Raw genomic sequence first — 17331 nt, forward strand, 5'->3', positions numbered from 1 at the left:
GGTTGGTGTTAGGAAGGGCATCCAGCTGTAGAAACACTGCCAGATCAGACTGGAGCCTGGTGCAGCCTCCTGGCTTCCCAGACCCCGGTTGAACAGCCCAACCCATGCTAGCATGGAAAATGGACATTAAACGACGACGATGATGATGATGATGATGATGACATAATTTTTTAAATAAAATTTGTCATTACCAAACTTGCTTTAAAATTAACATAGACATTTTCAGACAAATCTTATTTAATTTGTAAAAGTTGGATTACTATTCGCTGAAAGCTACTGACTAGTACATTTATTAAATGTAAATAAAAACTAGTAAGGCTGTAATGCTTTTGGAGTTTAAACCATTCTTGAATAGTATTTTTTTTAATTCACTATAATTATTGGATAATATATCTCAACATAATGGAACTATCCAAGTTTTTAAAATGCTAACCAGTTAAGAAATACTGTTCATATTACCCACACCATTCTCCACCTTATTTCATTATTTCCCCAGCAGAAACGTTAAGACTGAAATTATTCCAAAGTTCGGTCTCATTCAATAATCGCAACTCAGAACATAAAGAATCAGAACAATTACTATCATTGAGCCTAAATCAGAAACTACTACTACTACTACTACTACCACCAACACCAACACCACCAACACCACCATCACCACCACTACCACTACCACCACCACCTCCACCACCACTACCACCACCACTACTACTACTATCACTGCTACCACTGCTGTTATCAAGAAAGATGGAGGAGAAGGAAAACTTGACTTCCATTTCTAGTATGTTTAATATCCAACGGGATGTAACAGGGTACTTCTAGAGGAATTAGACCAAGAGTGACTTAGAAAGAAGTAAGGACTGTTTTATAACTGAATTTTTGTCACCTCATTTATGACTGGTGGGGAGTGTCTCAGTTTTCATTAGATTCTAAATATTTTCTCCTTAGTTTTTGGAAATTTGTTTTTAAAAAGAGGATGACATGTGATCAAAATGCATAAGATATACTATATTGCAAACTCAGCTAAATTATTTCCACATAAACCATAAACAAACATGAGACCAATATAATGATAATCAATATACATGTAGTGATCTCTGACTAAAGCCATTAAGATAAGGGAGGTAACTATCCATTCGAAACAAGGAAAGATTAGAAATTTCAGATTGAAATTTAGGAGCACAGGGAAGAAGATGCATAGAGTTTGCAAATATTTAAAAAAATTTTTCCATTACAAAGTTCTTACAATTTCCAGTTGGTCATAATTATGTGTAGCACTATTTCATTCTCTTTAGAAATCTTCAGTATGATTTAACCTGTAACACTTTAAGAGCATATATTACAAAGAGAGGCATTTCATTAAAATTCAGATGGAATTAATTATAGTATGGAGGATATTTTGATAACCGTAATAGTAATGACACTGAAATAAAATAGTTCTTACTCAGAGCCCAGTGTCTCGAAACTAGAGTTGCTGGAAAAAGTATTCACTTAACATCCATTTTCCCATGGCAGCAAGGGCTGGATGGGAACATATTAGTGGCAGGGTTTTATGATCTGTTGCCCTCCTGTCAATTTTAATGTGTGAGTGATCAATTTTATGTAAAGTATCTCAGAAACGCATATTCTCTTAATGTAAATTTATTTTCTAAGTATAATTAGTGTGAGATGATGTGACAAAGCTGAACATTTACTGATACAGTCAATTTTACGGGTTTCTACATAGTTTCCACCCACCTAAATATATTCACAAGGATTGGAACAACCCAAAGCTGAGATAAAACATTCAAGATGCTATAGAATGGAATTGAACCTGAGACCACACAGTGGTGAAGTGAACTTCATCGCAGAGCCATGTCAGTCTCCATCTACATGTGTGTGTTTGTGTGTATGTAATTATAGTTATAATCATTAATTAATATAATATAATTATGAATGAATAGCATAGACAGCTATAATTATTACTGTACATTTAGCTATGCATACATGAGTATATATATATGTGTGTGTGTGTGTGTGTGTGTATGTGCGTGTGTGTGTATGTATATGTATGTGTATGTATATGTATATGTATATGCATATATATATGTATGTATATATATATATATATATATATGCATATACATGTTTGAGTGTGTATTTGCAGATGTATTTGTTTGTATTGATATATTGATATTCATCTTTAATATTGTATGTGCTAACAGACATACACATTTGAGAAGAGCAGTTTTATATCCCCCACCACCACGTAAAACGTCTTTACTCCAAGAAATTCAAAATAATTATTTTCTATCTTCTTTAACATTTTTCACAATTTCTCCCTTTCTTCTCTTCCTCTAATTTTAGCAAACAACATGTTTCAGTTTTTCCTTTTGCTTTTCAGTCCAATGTAGTTTCCTTCTCCGCAGATTTTTCTGTTGATTTGAATCATCTCAGTTTAAATGGTTCACATCTGGTCAACATCGATTATTTTTACACCCAGCAAGGCAGATTAAATTAGACAGCTGGTCTGAACTTTCTACATATCTATCATGTTTCATCAATTTTTCAAATCTTATTGGGTTTTACCTTTTTTCCCAGCCCCACTACTTCAGTGTGTAGCTTTTTAATAGCATTATGAATTCAATTTTCTCTAATAGATGTCAAGGTATTTTCCCCAGCTATTCAAGCTTATGTTACTTAAATTAAATAATGCTGATTTGCTTTGTGAATGCAGTTTTTACTGTTGGCAAGTAGTACCAGTCATCCTTGTATGTTCAAGCAAGATAAAGAAGTTTGAACAATTTGTATCATGTAGCCAAGATATGCTGCCATTTATTGTATGTATTCTGTCTTCTGCCATCCAAAGTTTTGTCATTGTGAGATGCTGATTGGCTTTCAGAATATGTAGCAAGTATTTTGCTTGTAGAATTTGTCTAACATATCTAGTGAGTCTATGTTGTCACACAGTCTGGTAGGTTGCAACTGTGGTGGGTAGGTAGGTAGGTAGGTAGGTAGTTCTGTTCTGGAGGTAATAAACCTGACTGTAAGACACAAGAGAAGTCAACTTTCAAAATACCAGCAAAAGTGTGCTGCAAAGATGACTGCACTTGTATAGAGATGAGTCTGTTTTTTTTATTTTACTTATGTATTTGTTTTATTATTTCATCATCATCATCATCATCATCATCATTTAATGTCCCTTGCCCATGCTGGCATTGGTCGGACAGTCTGACCAAAGCTACACCAGACTCCAGTCTGATTTGGCATGGCTTCTACAGCTGGATGCTCCTCCTAACACCAACCAGTTCAAAGAGTTACACAGGTGCTTTTATGTGGCACTGCACAGGTGCTTTTATGTGGCATTTCCACAAGTGCTTTACACCACCAGAGGGACTAGTCTTAACACTTCCACCATAAAGTATGGGTCTTCTTAAATACAGCAAGGCACCAAGTATCTTGGCTCTATGTCATCTTGCCTATTTTAGGCAAGATCCTGGGATCATTCTTCAGTACCTCATTCCATGTCTTCCTGGGTCTTCCTTTTCCGCGTGTTCAATCCATTTGTTTTTGCTAAATACATTCTTGAATAATAACCATGTTAGATGCATGAGATCAATGAGGGATTGAACTGGTCATTTTTGAACAAACAATGAGATCTCGACTATAGTATTGGGTTGTCTGGAAAGTTTGTGCCTATTTATAGTAGCTTACGTTTCGACTTATTTTACAACATGGTTGAGTCCATAAAATAGGATTTCACTACACCTCCATTTAGAGCACAGTTTAAGCTATCTTTTCGTGGAAGAAGGTTTATGTTCCTATAACCTGTGTTAATTCTGTAACCCTTTAAAATGGAAGATAAGAAAGTTCATTTTCGGTATTTGATGCTTTGGGAACCAGACAAAAATTGCTGCAGCTCAACTGGGATGTGTTACCCAACCCTCCATATTCACCAGATATTGCTCCTTCAGATTTCCACTTAGTCAGGTCTCTGCAGAATAGTCTTAATGGTAAAAATTTCAATTCCTTGGATGACGTAAAAAGATACTTTGATGAATTCTTTGCCATGAAACCACCTCAATTCTGGGAAGAGGGTATTTTCAAGTTAAAGGAAAGATGGAGATGCGTTGTGCAACAAAATAGTTCATATTTGGTTGATTAAAAATGTAATGGCAAGCATTTATTGACCTTTTTCTTTCCTTTAAAAATCAGCACGAACTTTCCGGACAACCCAATATTTACACAGAGAAAATAAGAATCTATGCATATTGAAGACTAAGAAAAATATAAGGAAAATTAGGAAGCCCAGCTTTCAGGTTATAGAGCTTTATAGAGAAGATAATGGAAAGTAAGGAGGAATCTTTGTTGTTGAGGCTGTTCTTCTTTGCCCCAGGTGAGCTCTGAATGAATATGCTTATGATCAATAATGATTATAATTTAGTCCAGTTTATGACCAACCTGTTATTATTTATCTAGAATTTGTGCTTCTCAATGTAGCCTTCCTTTTTTTAAGACAGTATAGGACAAACAGTATAGGATAGAAATGAAAGTAGATTTGGCTGGTATTTCTCATGGATAGAGTTTCTAAATTGGCTCAAACAAGAAAGTTTATGCCATATTAGTTTCTTGCACAAGGCCAATAATTTCAGGAGAGGGATTAACTCGATTACATCGCCTCCAGTGCTCAGTTGTTACTTCATTAATCGACCCCAAACAGAAGAAAGGCAAAGCTGACCTCAGCAGAATTTGAGCTCAGAACACAAGGATGGACAAAATCCAGCTACACATTTTGCCTGGCATGCTAATGATTCTGCCAGCTCACTGCCTTAAATGTCTGCTAAAATGCAGACTAATTTAATTCAATTCTGTATGAGAAACTAAATTCTAGAATGTTGACAATAGCCTTGTTGTTGTTGTTGTTTTTGTTGTTGTTACTAGTAGCAATCTGGTGGTAGTGGTGGTGGTAGCAGTAGTGGTTGAAGTGGTAGTGCTAGTGGTGCTAGTGCTGGTGCTGCCACTGGGAATGGTTTTGGCAGTGATGGCGGTAGTACTGATGATGATGATTATGATGATGGTGTGATGTTGATGATGATGAGAATAATAATGATGACGACGATGATGATGACAATGGTGGTGATGATGATGATAATCACGACAACAATGATGCTGCTGCTGCTGTTGATGATGATGATTATGCTGAGGATGATGCTGATAGCGGTAGTGGGGAAGTGATGATAATATTTGATGATGATGATGGTGGTGGTGGTGGTGGTGTTGGTGGTGGTGGTGATGATGATCATGATGAATGTCTTCAGTGTTGCCCCAATAACCCATCAGTTTACAGAACATATTTCATTTTTCCAATACTCTATTTCTCTTGATAAATAATGTTTTCTTTTTTGCCTTTCTCTTGTCCTGAATATTTTATAAGCCAGTGGTGTAAAGTAGTGGAGCAGTATATATATATATAGTCAAATAGTCATCTGATGAAATCTATAATCCAGTTCATATTTTCACTTAGTTGTTTGGTGGTAGGTATCGGAAAATTTATATTTCACAATCGTTATAAATATTTAAATTGGTATCTGTGTGTATGCATCAATATGTGTGTGTGTGTGTGTGTGTGTGGTGTGGGTGCATATATATATATATATATATATATATAAGAGAGAGAGAGAGAGAGAATGTGTGAGAGAGACAGAGAGACAATTATGTGGGTAAACAAATTAAGTACATTAAACATATTAAATATAATAATTTGGGTATGAAATACAAAATATGTATATATAGGCATAGGAGTGGCTGTGTGGTAAGTAGCTTGCTTACGAACCACATGGGTCCGTGTTCAGTCCCACTGCATGACACCTTGGGCAAGTGTCTTCTACTAGAGCTGTGGGCTGACCAAAGCCTTGTGAGTATATTTGGTAGACAGAAACTGAAAGAAGCCCGTCGTATATATGTATGATGTGTGTGTGTATGTGTGTGTGTGTGTATGTTTGTGTGTCTGTCTTTGTACCCCCAACATCACTTGACAACCGATGCTGGTGTGTTTATGTCCCCCGTAACTTAGTGGTTCGGCGAAAGAGACCAATAGAATAAGTACTAGGCTTACAAAGAATAAATCCTGGTGTCGATTTGCTCGACTAAAGGTGGTGCTCCAGCATGGCCACAGTCAAATGACTGAAACAAACAAAAGAGTAAAAGATCTCTATTATGAAAGAATTTTCCTCTTCACAAATAGTTTGATTGTGGAGCAATGAGTGAGAGCCAAGAATATCCTTGTGATTAGGATCTGATAAGCTTGACTCTTGTCAACTTAACTGTTTTCCTCGGAGACGTTGGGCACCATAACAAAACATGGAAGGAGATAATGTTTTCTTCTTCATCTATTTTACCAAACAAAAGTAAACCTGTCATTGAATTCAAGTATTTCAGTTTCTTCCGTTAAAGATCACTTTTTGGATGTTTTCAAGAAGTATTTGTCTTTCTTGCTGTTTTTTTTTTTCTTTTTTTTTTGCTGCTAAAGGACAAGAACTACAAAACTTTAGCTCAGAAGGCTGTGAGATTCTGACCAAAAAAAAAGCATCCAAAAAATAAATAAACAAATAAATAAATAAAATTAAATTGATCTTGACAAATATCACTGAAGACAGAGATTGAGCATCTTCCCCATGGAATATTTTACCGTTTATCTATTATTTGTTTCAGCCATTTAAGCCACTGCCTGAAAGAATTTTAGTTGAAAGAATCAATCCCAGTACATATTTTCTTTTAAGCTTGGGAGTACTTCTTCAATCAGTCCCTATTGCCAAACAGCTAAGTTATAGGGAAGTAATCACACGAACACTAGTTGCCATGTGGTAGCATGGGACAAACACAGACACACACACACACACACACATCACACACATACAACACACACCTACGACAGGCTTCTTTCAGTTTCTGTCTATCAAATCCACTCACAAAGCCCTTTATTGATCTGAAACTATTGTAGAAGACACTTGCCCAAGGTGCCACATAGTGGGACTGAACCCTGAATCGTACGGTTGAGAAGCAAACTTCTAACCGCACGTCTGCACCAAGAAGATTCTGAGCCTCCATGCTTAAAATTGTTTTATTGTTTATCATTTACCTGTTTTCTAACATTGGACTGCAATCATGTTCCGTCACTGCCTTGAAGCATTTTGAATCAAACAAATCGATCCCAGGACTTATTTAATGCCTGGTTCTTATTCTATTGATCTGTATTGCAGAATCACTAAGAATGCATGTTGTTAACTTTCTCCTTGTCCAAACATACATTTGTATGTGTGCATATTTAGTCATCTACATGCATAAATATGTATGCATGTTTATGGATACCATGTAGAAGAGCATAACCGTTTCTTATTTCTTTTTCAATGAAATGAAAGGCAACATGTTCAATTTTCCTGCTCACTGCATATTTGCTACATGTAGCCGTATATGAACATACATGTTGATTATATGGATTTATGGATATCAAACTTGGCAATGATGATGATGATGATGATGATGATGATGACGACAATGACGATAATGATGTCAACAATGATGATGACGACGATGATGATGACAACAGTGATGACGACAACAATGGCAATGATGATGATGATGACGATAACGATGATGATGACGATGATGATTGTGATGGTGGTAGTGATAGTGGTGGTGCTGTGCTGGTGGTGTAATGATAATGATGATGATAACAATTATAATAATGATGATGGTGATGATGATGATGGTGATGATGATGGTGGTGATGGTTGTGGTAGTGGTTGTGATGATGGTAATGATGAGGGCAATAACGACGACAATGTCGATGATGATGATGATGATGATGATGACGGTGATGACGATAATGACGATGATGATTGTGATGGTGGTGGTGGTGGTAGTGGTGATAGTGGTGCTGGTGGTGCTGGTGGTGGTTATGGTGGTGGGAGTAGTGATAATAATGATGATAATGATGATAATGATGCTGGTGACGGTAATGGTGGTGATGGTTGTGGTGGTGATGGTGGTAATGATGATGGCAATAATGATGATGATGATGATGATGATGATGATGATGATGATGATAATGATGCTGGTGATGGTGATGAGGATTGTGGTGGTGGCTGTGGTGGTGATGGTGGTAATGATGATGGCAATAACGACAACAATATCGATGATGATGATAATGATGATGATGACGGTGATGACGATAATGACGATAATGATTGTGATGGTGGTGGTGGTGATAATGGTAGTGGTGATAGTGGTGGTGGTGGTGGTTATGGTGGTGATAATGATGATAATGGTGCTGGTGACGGTAATGGTGGTGATGGTTGTGGTGGTGATGGTGGTAATGATGATGCCAATGTCGATGATGATGATGATGATGATGATGATGATGATGATGATGATGGTGGTGATGATGATGATGATGATGATGATTGTGATGGTGGTGTGGGTGATAGTGGTGGTGGTACTGGTGCTTGTTGTGGTGCTGGGAGTAGTGATAATGATGATGGTAATAATGATAATAATGATGGTGATGGTGGTGATGGTTGTAGTGGTTGCTGTGGTGGTGATGGTGGTAATAATGATGGCAATAACGACAACAATGACGATGATGATGATGATGATGATGATGCCACTAACACCAATGAGAGTGGTGATGTCGGTGTCAATGATGATGCACATCTACAACTTATTTATATTATTTATGGGGTGAAAATGGAGATGATGAAAGTAACTGCTCGTATGATTTATATTTAGATATTCCTGGTGTACAAACATGGAGCTTGGACTCAATTTATTTCAAATTCTCCCATTTTTCAATCTTGATCACTGCTTCTGTCCGTCATGTGTTACGGCTTCGTCTTTCATAACTAATAGTCACTGCCCGTAAACTGGTTCCTATCATTAGCGTGTGTTTCCGATTCGGTGTTTTCCACTGGATAGTATTCAAATGATAAATCAAACAAACTGAACAAACTTCAAGCTTTTGTAAAACCAAAACTACCAATATTTTCTTGTGAGTGGAACATGTGGAAGCACTCCGTCGGTTCCGACGACGAGGGTTCCGGTTGATCCGAATCAACGGAACAGCCTGCTCGTGAAATTAACGTGTAAGTGGCTGAGCACTCCACAGACACGTGCACCCTTAACGTAGTTCTCGGGGATATTCAGCGTGACACAGAGAGTGACAAGGCCGGCCCTTTGAAATACAGGTACAACAGAAACAGGAAGTAAGAGTGAGAGAAAGTTGTGGTGAAAGAGTACAGCAGGGATCACCACCATCTCCTGCCGGAGCCTCGTGGAGCTTTTAGGTGTTTTCGCTCAATAAATACTCACAACGCCCGGTCTGGGAATCGAAACCGCGATCCTATGACCGCGAGTCCGCTGCCCTAACCACTGGGCTATTGTGCCTCCACGAGAGGAACATATAAAATAGTTAAAAGGAAGATACAAAATATTTGAGAGAAACATATGCAGTATAATTTCTTCGTTAAAGTTTACAGAAAACTTCTTTGCAGATGAATATTATTAGATTTATTTTGAATTCTTTATAGAATTCTAGATACCAGATATGGTTTACAAATAGGATTATCACAGTAATGTGATCATTTTGTTTTTCTCTAAATCACATTTCTCCTTTTGTATATTTGCTTATATTTGTGTAATATTAAGAAAAGTAAAATGTTTTTATCCAATTTAATATGATACTTCTCACTAGGTCACAGCTAAAAATGAATATTTTCCCTGACAAATTTTGAATTATTTTGAAACTATGAAAGGATAGAAAAAAAAAAAATCTATTAAGGCTTTCGGAGAATAGAAAGGGAACTGGAAAGAAATTTGTATGCTTGATGCAAAAATGAAATATCATGAGATGATATTTGCAACTGAATAATTTTCCAAAATATAAAGAATATTCTTGTGAATGTATGAGTATGTGCATGAGTGCATTCTTGTGTGTTTGTGTATGTACATTTGTGTGTGTGTACATGTGCATGTGTGCATGTACATACATACATATACATATATATATATATATATATATATATAATATATATATATGTATATGTATATATATATATATATTATATATATATATATATGTATATGTATATATATATATATATATATAATATATATATATATATATGTATATGTATATATATATATATTGTTTGTTTGATAGGGATAATACATTGTAACTACAAGTCTTGTGCTCACTTTCAGCTGACAAACTCAACCAGTTTCTAGAGTATCCAGGAATTATTCTTTTTGATGGAGTGGGTACTATGACATAGAATTTCTTGTATTGCATTTTGGTAAAATGGTGTAATGGTTCTTAACTCATTACATATGGATACTGTTGAGATTGAGTTATCCCATTTTGATTATTACAAATAGTGAAGCTGGAGGATGTAAGAAAATTTGAAGGATTTATGGATATGTTTTAAGAAAATGGAAATGATTTACAAAAATGTAGAACCTGAAGGTCTAAAAATTATACAGCAAAGATGGTGGAGAAATAAACAGAAAACTGCTAATTGAAGATAAGAATGTGAACTCAAGGAGTTTAAATATAAAGTATCAATGAGTGGATTAATTTGAGCTGTTGCAAAATTGGGAATATCTATTAATAAATTACAACTAAATAATAAAGAGAGGGAGTGTAATTGTTCCTTACAACTAGTTAAATATTAATCCAACATGCTATATGGAAAATAGCATGGAATGGTAAAGACTTGAAAATATTAAAGGGTGTATTAAGTATAGTGAAATTAGAGGGAAACAAAGTGTATCACTGTTCTTAGCAAAATTCTAAAGATTGGTCCAGTAAATCAGGTGGCGGTATGATCATCCTGTATTGAAGAAAGTATTTGCTGAAGTGACAATATTTAATGAAAATCTCTGATCTAACAATTAGACTAGTTTTTGAATTTATGAATTTATTAAAATTTTACAGTATGAAGATCTTCTCAACTGTACATTTAAACAATATTTTAAGTTCATTTCTGTGGCCTGAATATATCAAGAATTTTCTACTTTATGTTGAAATCAGAATGTATCTACTTGCAAACTCAAACATTATTTAATAGATTTGCTCTATTTTCTTTTCTATATTTCTGAAGGAACAAGATTTGTTCTAGTATCATTGCTTAAAACTTACCTCCATCATACCTATGTGGTGTTTTAAGCATGGTGTTATGATTTGAGATGGCAATAGCTGATTGAAATGAATCACCAACATTTTAATTCTTTATTATATTCACTCTAGAATGATTCAAACAGAGTATAGAAACAGTGAAGTAACTACAATAAAAGACTTAGTTTTTGTAATATCCACTGTTCTTATAAGATCTTTACCAAAACTGAATTACTAATTTCTAACACAAGTTTGCAAACATCTATTTTGGAATTAAATATAGTTACTTATATTGAGCCCAATACCTGACAAGTACATTATTTCATGAAATTCAGAAGACTGTAAGCTAAAGTAACTTCTGTAGGATTCAAACTCTGAGTGTGAAGGGCTACAGCTGCAGCTCTACTATAGGGATAAGGTTTTAAAAATAACAAAATATTCGAGATCAGTTTTTTAAAATGGCAATGTCATTTGCATAACAAAATTCATTGAAATATATTTTATTTTTAGTTTTTGAGATATGGACACAGATAATGAAAAAAATGTTTGCCTGTTTCTTCAGATTTTGTCTAGTATCTCTGAATGTGTCGCTGAATGAGACAAAACAAAGTGAAACTGAGACAGCAAAAATGTAATGTATAATATTTTTTACACAAGGCCCTATATGATTTAAGTGGACCGTGGACATATTTACAAAGTCAGAAAACAGCACAGCTCCCATGACTTTAGGAAACATTTTTTCACGCTGAGAGTTGCTGAAGCATGGAACAAGCTGCCAGCATCAGTTGTTAGTTGTCGGAGCACTGCATCCTTTAAAACTTCCATGCTTTCTGAGATTCGCCAACACTACACCTGATTTCCTCCCCTCCATACACACACAAGCATGTATCTGACTCGTACACTGTTCGCTATCCAGACATTTGTGCATTACTGCATATACTTTATACACACTTTTTGACAAGTTGTGGTGCACTTGAGCACTGTATACAATAATTTCATTATTATTTTTTTTTTTTTATTGTAAACGTTATTTGCCAACATAACACAGCAGTCCTGGTTTAGGACAAACATTACTGTTATTTAGCCCCATAGCTGGTGGCGGTGGGGGGGGGGGGCTAAATAACAGTAACATTCATCCTAAACCAGAACTGCCATGTTATGTTGGCAAATATTCTTTACTTTAACCCTTTAGCATTCATATTATTCTGTCAAGTGTAATGTTTATTTATTAACCTTGTTTCGAATTAATCTCACATTATCTTGTAGCTCTGAGATTTCAATGATGTAGTTGTCTATTTTTGAAGTGACAATGCAAGGTAGGTGTGAAAAGCCAGATCTGGCCAGTTTGAACATAGAACCATTTTGGCCGAATATGACTGGTTTAAGCACTAAAGGGCTAGAGTACTCTTACTGAATGTCTCACATTGAGAGATTTACAAAGAGAAATTTTCTATTTGATATATTTATTTGTTCGGATATTCTCACAGCATTTTTTGATGTTCATTACTAATATTCTTGACACATTGGCAATATCCTCCTTGCCTGGATTTGTTGACTTGCAAGCCACATGGTAACCTCAACAGTGCCAGTGGCATGAGAAAAAAAGCACCCAGTGTACACTGTAGAGCGGCTGGCTTTGGGAAATGACATCCAATAAAAGAAACCATGTCAAAGCAGATATTGAAGTACAGTGCATTTCTGGACTCATCAGATCTTTGTCAAATCATCCAACCCATACCAGCATGGAACCTGGATGTTAAATGATGACAATGACGATGACGACGATGACAACGATAATGACGACAGTGATGACAATGAAGATATTATATTCATTCACATATTTTACATATAAGCACCCACTACACTCACGGAGTGGTTGGCGTTAGGAAGGGCATCCAGCTGTAGAAACACTGCCAGAACAGACTGGAGCCTGGTGCAGCCTCCTGGCTTCCCAGACCCCGGTTGAACCGTCCAACCCATGCTAGCATGGAAAACGGACGTTAAACAATGATGATGATGATGATGATGAATTCAGTTTTAAATATTTTTGAAATCTACTATATTAATTATGTCATTATATCCTTGAAATCTAATGTATTACTTGTATGGTTGTCCTACAATGCACCTGTGATAATGGTTTCATTATTTGTAAACCACTCACACATTAACTTGGTTTGCCTTCAGTGTCACAGCCACATCACACATAACTTGATGCTATTGTTAAAGGTAATTAAACAACCATCTCCATTGTCATAAAGATATTTTGGTTTAGGCTTACACAACCAAGTATCTCATACTTGGTAATGAAAATTGTGTAGACAAGGAAAATTTTCAAAGTGAGAGAATATGGATTATTCTAATCCAATTAAAACCAAACCGCTTAAAAGAGATGAATTCAGTTATACTATTTTTGAGAGGATTTGAGAATTCTTATAAACTGCTGACTCATAAGTTGTAAGCTAAGTATTTACTTCCCTTAAAGGGGAGATAATTAAAAATGGTTATTATTTATGCAAATGAGAATGCCAGAGAATAGAATAAATGCATAAAATTTAGAAACAAAATACTGTAAGTACAGATACCCCAAAACATAATGTGAGGGTGTGCTTGCAACATGTAATCTGGAAGATAAAGCTGTGGTAATAAAAGCAAATGTAATGTAAATGTATTTGTCGAGAAGATAATGTAAATTATAAATGCTTCAAGGAAGATTTCCGTTTTCAAGATAAAGAAAGGAGAATAATATAAAAATATGTGTTATACAGGAGCTACAGTTAATAATGGATGAAGGAAGTGGGTAGGTATGCAGTAATTTGCATTCTCTCATCAGTCAAATTTCCAAATTATCCTTACAGTTTCGGCCAGTCAAGTGTAACTGGTCGAAACTGTAAGGATAATCTAGAAACTTAACTGAGGAGAAAAGGCTACTAATGACCCATCCTTGTTTTTTCCTGTCCGTCTTTGTATCGTCTATCTGTCCAGATGTTTTATTGTCATCTGTTGCATTCTTGTTCCATTATTTGGATTTATATATATATATGGTAGTGTACATACACTTTTACTCACCTCATATATATAGGTGTATATATATATATATATACATATATATATATATATACATATACATATATATATATTATACATATACATATATATATAATATATATATATATATGTATATATATATTTGGTGGGTGTGTCATTTACGACCAGTTTTTTATTCAAGAATTATTCAAAAATAAAACACCAAAATAGAATAAAACGATCGTTAATGTCATTAATTATGTACCAGCCTAATACACACACACACTCATGCAGACACGCATATACACATATAATTTTACAGACATACATATACATCCATATGCATAGAGTCAAAAGGTCAGGTGTAGAGATACTCAATATAGAAAACAAATAGTATTCAAATGATTCGAAATTACACTCCAGAATCTTTATTGATAATTAGGTCCAAAGGATAAATAGTAAGAGAAATCCAGGTGAGCTGATAGAGATATTGATGCAGGTAGTGAGTTATGTATGTATCTCTCTACGTATATCTATGTGTATCCATGTGTGTATATACATATACATATATATATATATACATATATATATATATATGAAGCGTAATCATGTTTATCTGCATCACTGTCTACATGTATGCATATGTATATACATGTATGTATAAGTAGGTTTGTGTATCTACATATATAAATGTAAATACATATGTGTGTGTGTATATGTATATATATATATATATATATATATATATATATATATATATACATATATGTATATATACATACATATATATATATACATACATATATATACATACAAATATACATATATGTGCATATATGCATAAATAGATATACATGTATATATATATATATATATATATATATATATATATATATATATATATATATATATACATATATAAACATATATATATATATATATATATATATAAAATTAGAGAATGGAGAATTAGTCTTGTTGGGTACCTATCTAGCAGTATATTGGATATACATTATCCCATGGTGGGTTGAATTTTCAACCCCTATCTCATTTTATATATATATTATATATATATATATATATATATATATATATATATATATGTATGTATATGCATATATAAAGTTAAGTTTAGTATGTCTCCAAGACACCAATTAGACTTTCTCACTAACTGCTGGTCTTCGTGTTATTGAATATTTTTTTGTAGGCTTTCCATTTATTGTCTTTGCATATATTTCTATATTTCTGCTATATCATAAGCTGTCCGATCATTACTGCTGGGGGTTTTATCCATCTGGCTGTATCTAATCAAAATTCTTCAGACAATATATTATTTTTGCAGGTAGTTTAGAAATTCCCTGAGCAATTCTTCATTAATCCACAAATACAACAGGAAGATGAAAAGCATTTGGTATAAAGAAACAAATTTTCTTAGGTTTAAAATATATTCCTATAGTGTTGTGAAACTTGGAGAATGCATTCCATGTTGCCTGCAGAATTAATTTTATGAGCTTAAATATAACCAAAGTTGAATTTGCTTTTCACATCATTGTTAAAATAAAATGCAATGTGAATACTCTGAATGAATTAAGTGGCTGTACCCATCCTTCACATCTGTGTCTTGGTGCTTATGTAATAAATAAATCAATATTACTAATTTCTGATTAGCACACCAGGCAGTATGCTCAGTGACATTCCATCAGTCTTCATGCTCTGAGTTCAAATACCACTGGGATTGACTTTGCAATTCATCCATTTGATGGTTTACTCTTTTACTTGTTTCAGTCATTTGACTGTGGCCATGCTGGAGCACCACTTTTAGTCGAGCAAATCGACCACAAAGCTTATTTTTTTGTAAGCCTAGTACTTATTCTATCAGTCTTATTGCCGAACCGCTAAGTTATGGGGACATAAACACACCAGCATCGGTTGTCAAGCGTTGTTGGAGAGGGACAAACACAGACACACAAACACACAAACACACACATATATATACATATACATATATACAATGGGCTTCTTTCAGTTTCCGTCTACCAAATCCACTCACAAGGCTTTGGTCGGCCCGAGGCTATAGTAGAAGACACTTGCCCAAGGTGCCATGCAGTGAGACACAACCATGTGGTTGGTAAGCAAGCTACTTACCACACAGCCACTCCTGTGCCTATTTGAGTCAACCTCTCACTGAATGTGCTGGTCTTGAGCTAAAATTTGCAAACAATATTATTAATTTATTAATAGTTGTCTAACTACACAAATATGCAATTAAATGTATAAGTGTCGTGATGGCTAGAAACATGACTACCATTTTGTTTAGAAATAAAGATTCCTAATTCTTATCCAAGGATAGGACATCTGATCATGATCAGAGATCAAGCAAAGGCTTACATATTGACTACATAGACATAAGGCCATTGATCTGAAGGTAGGTGTGTAGGTGGATATATTGATCCAATACTTAATTGATTTTATTAATCCTATAAAGCTGTAAGGCAAAGTTGAAATTTACTCTTTTTACTCTTTTACTTGTTTCAGTCATTTGACTGTGGCCATGCTGGAGCACCGCCTTTAGTCAAGTAAATCGACCCCAGGACTTATTCTTTGTAAGCCTAGTACTTATTCTATCGGTCTCTTTTGCTGAACTACTAAGTTACGGCGGCATAAACACACCAGCATCGGTTGTCAAGCGATGTTGGGGGGACAAACACTGACACACAAGCACACACACACACACACACACACATATATATATATATGCAAATATACGATGGGATTTTTTCAGTTTCCATCTACCAAATCCACTCACAAGGCTTTGGTCAGCCCAAGGCTATAGTGGAAGACACTTGCCCAAGGTGCCACGCAGTGCGACTGAACCTGGAACCATGTGGCTGGTAAGCAAGCTACATACCACACAGCCACAGAACATAAAAGGTCTTGACCATAAATTGCAAAGGATTTGCATATTGTGCTACCAATTTTGTTAATTTATAACCTTGTGTAAATATTAGTTTCAAATTCTGGCACAAGGCCAGAAATTTTGGGGTATGGGCTTAAATATTGGTTTCAAATTTTGGCACAAAGCCAACAGTTTTGAAGGCAAAGTTAAGTCAATTACATCAACCCCAGCAATCAACTGGTACTTATTTGATCAATCCTGA

The 17331-nt window shown here is 34.9% G+C and overlaps 1 long non-coding RNA gene across 1 annotated transcript; it reads left to right on the forward strand.

The window, feature by feature from the left end:
- Window positions 1-1222: 1222 nt before the first annotated feature.
- On the forward strand, window positions 1223-16297 carry LOC118765882. The gene is made up of 3 exons (XR_005001789.1): window positions 1223-1304; window positions 12201-12205; window positions 16285-16297. It is a non-coding gene; the product is annotated as an uncharacterized LOC118765882 (long non-coding RNA).
- Window positions 16298-17331: the final 1034 nt, after the last annotated feature.

This window comes from Octopus sinensis, linkage group LG14 (genome assembly GCF_006345805.1).
Source record: "Octopus sinensis linkage group LG14, ASM634580v1, whole genome shotgun sequence".
NCBI classification, from domain to species: domain Eukaryota; kingdom Metazoa; phylum Mollusca; class Cephalopoda; order Octopoda; family Octopodidae; genus Octopus; species Octopus sinensis.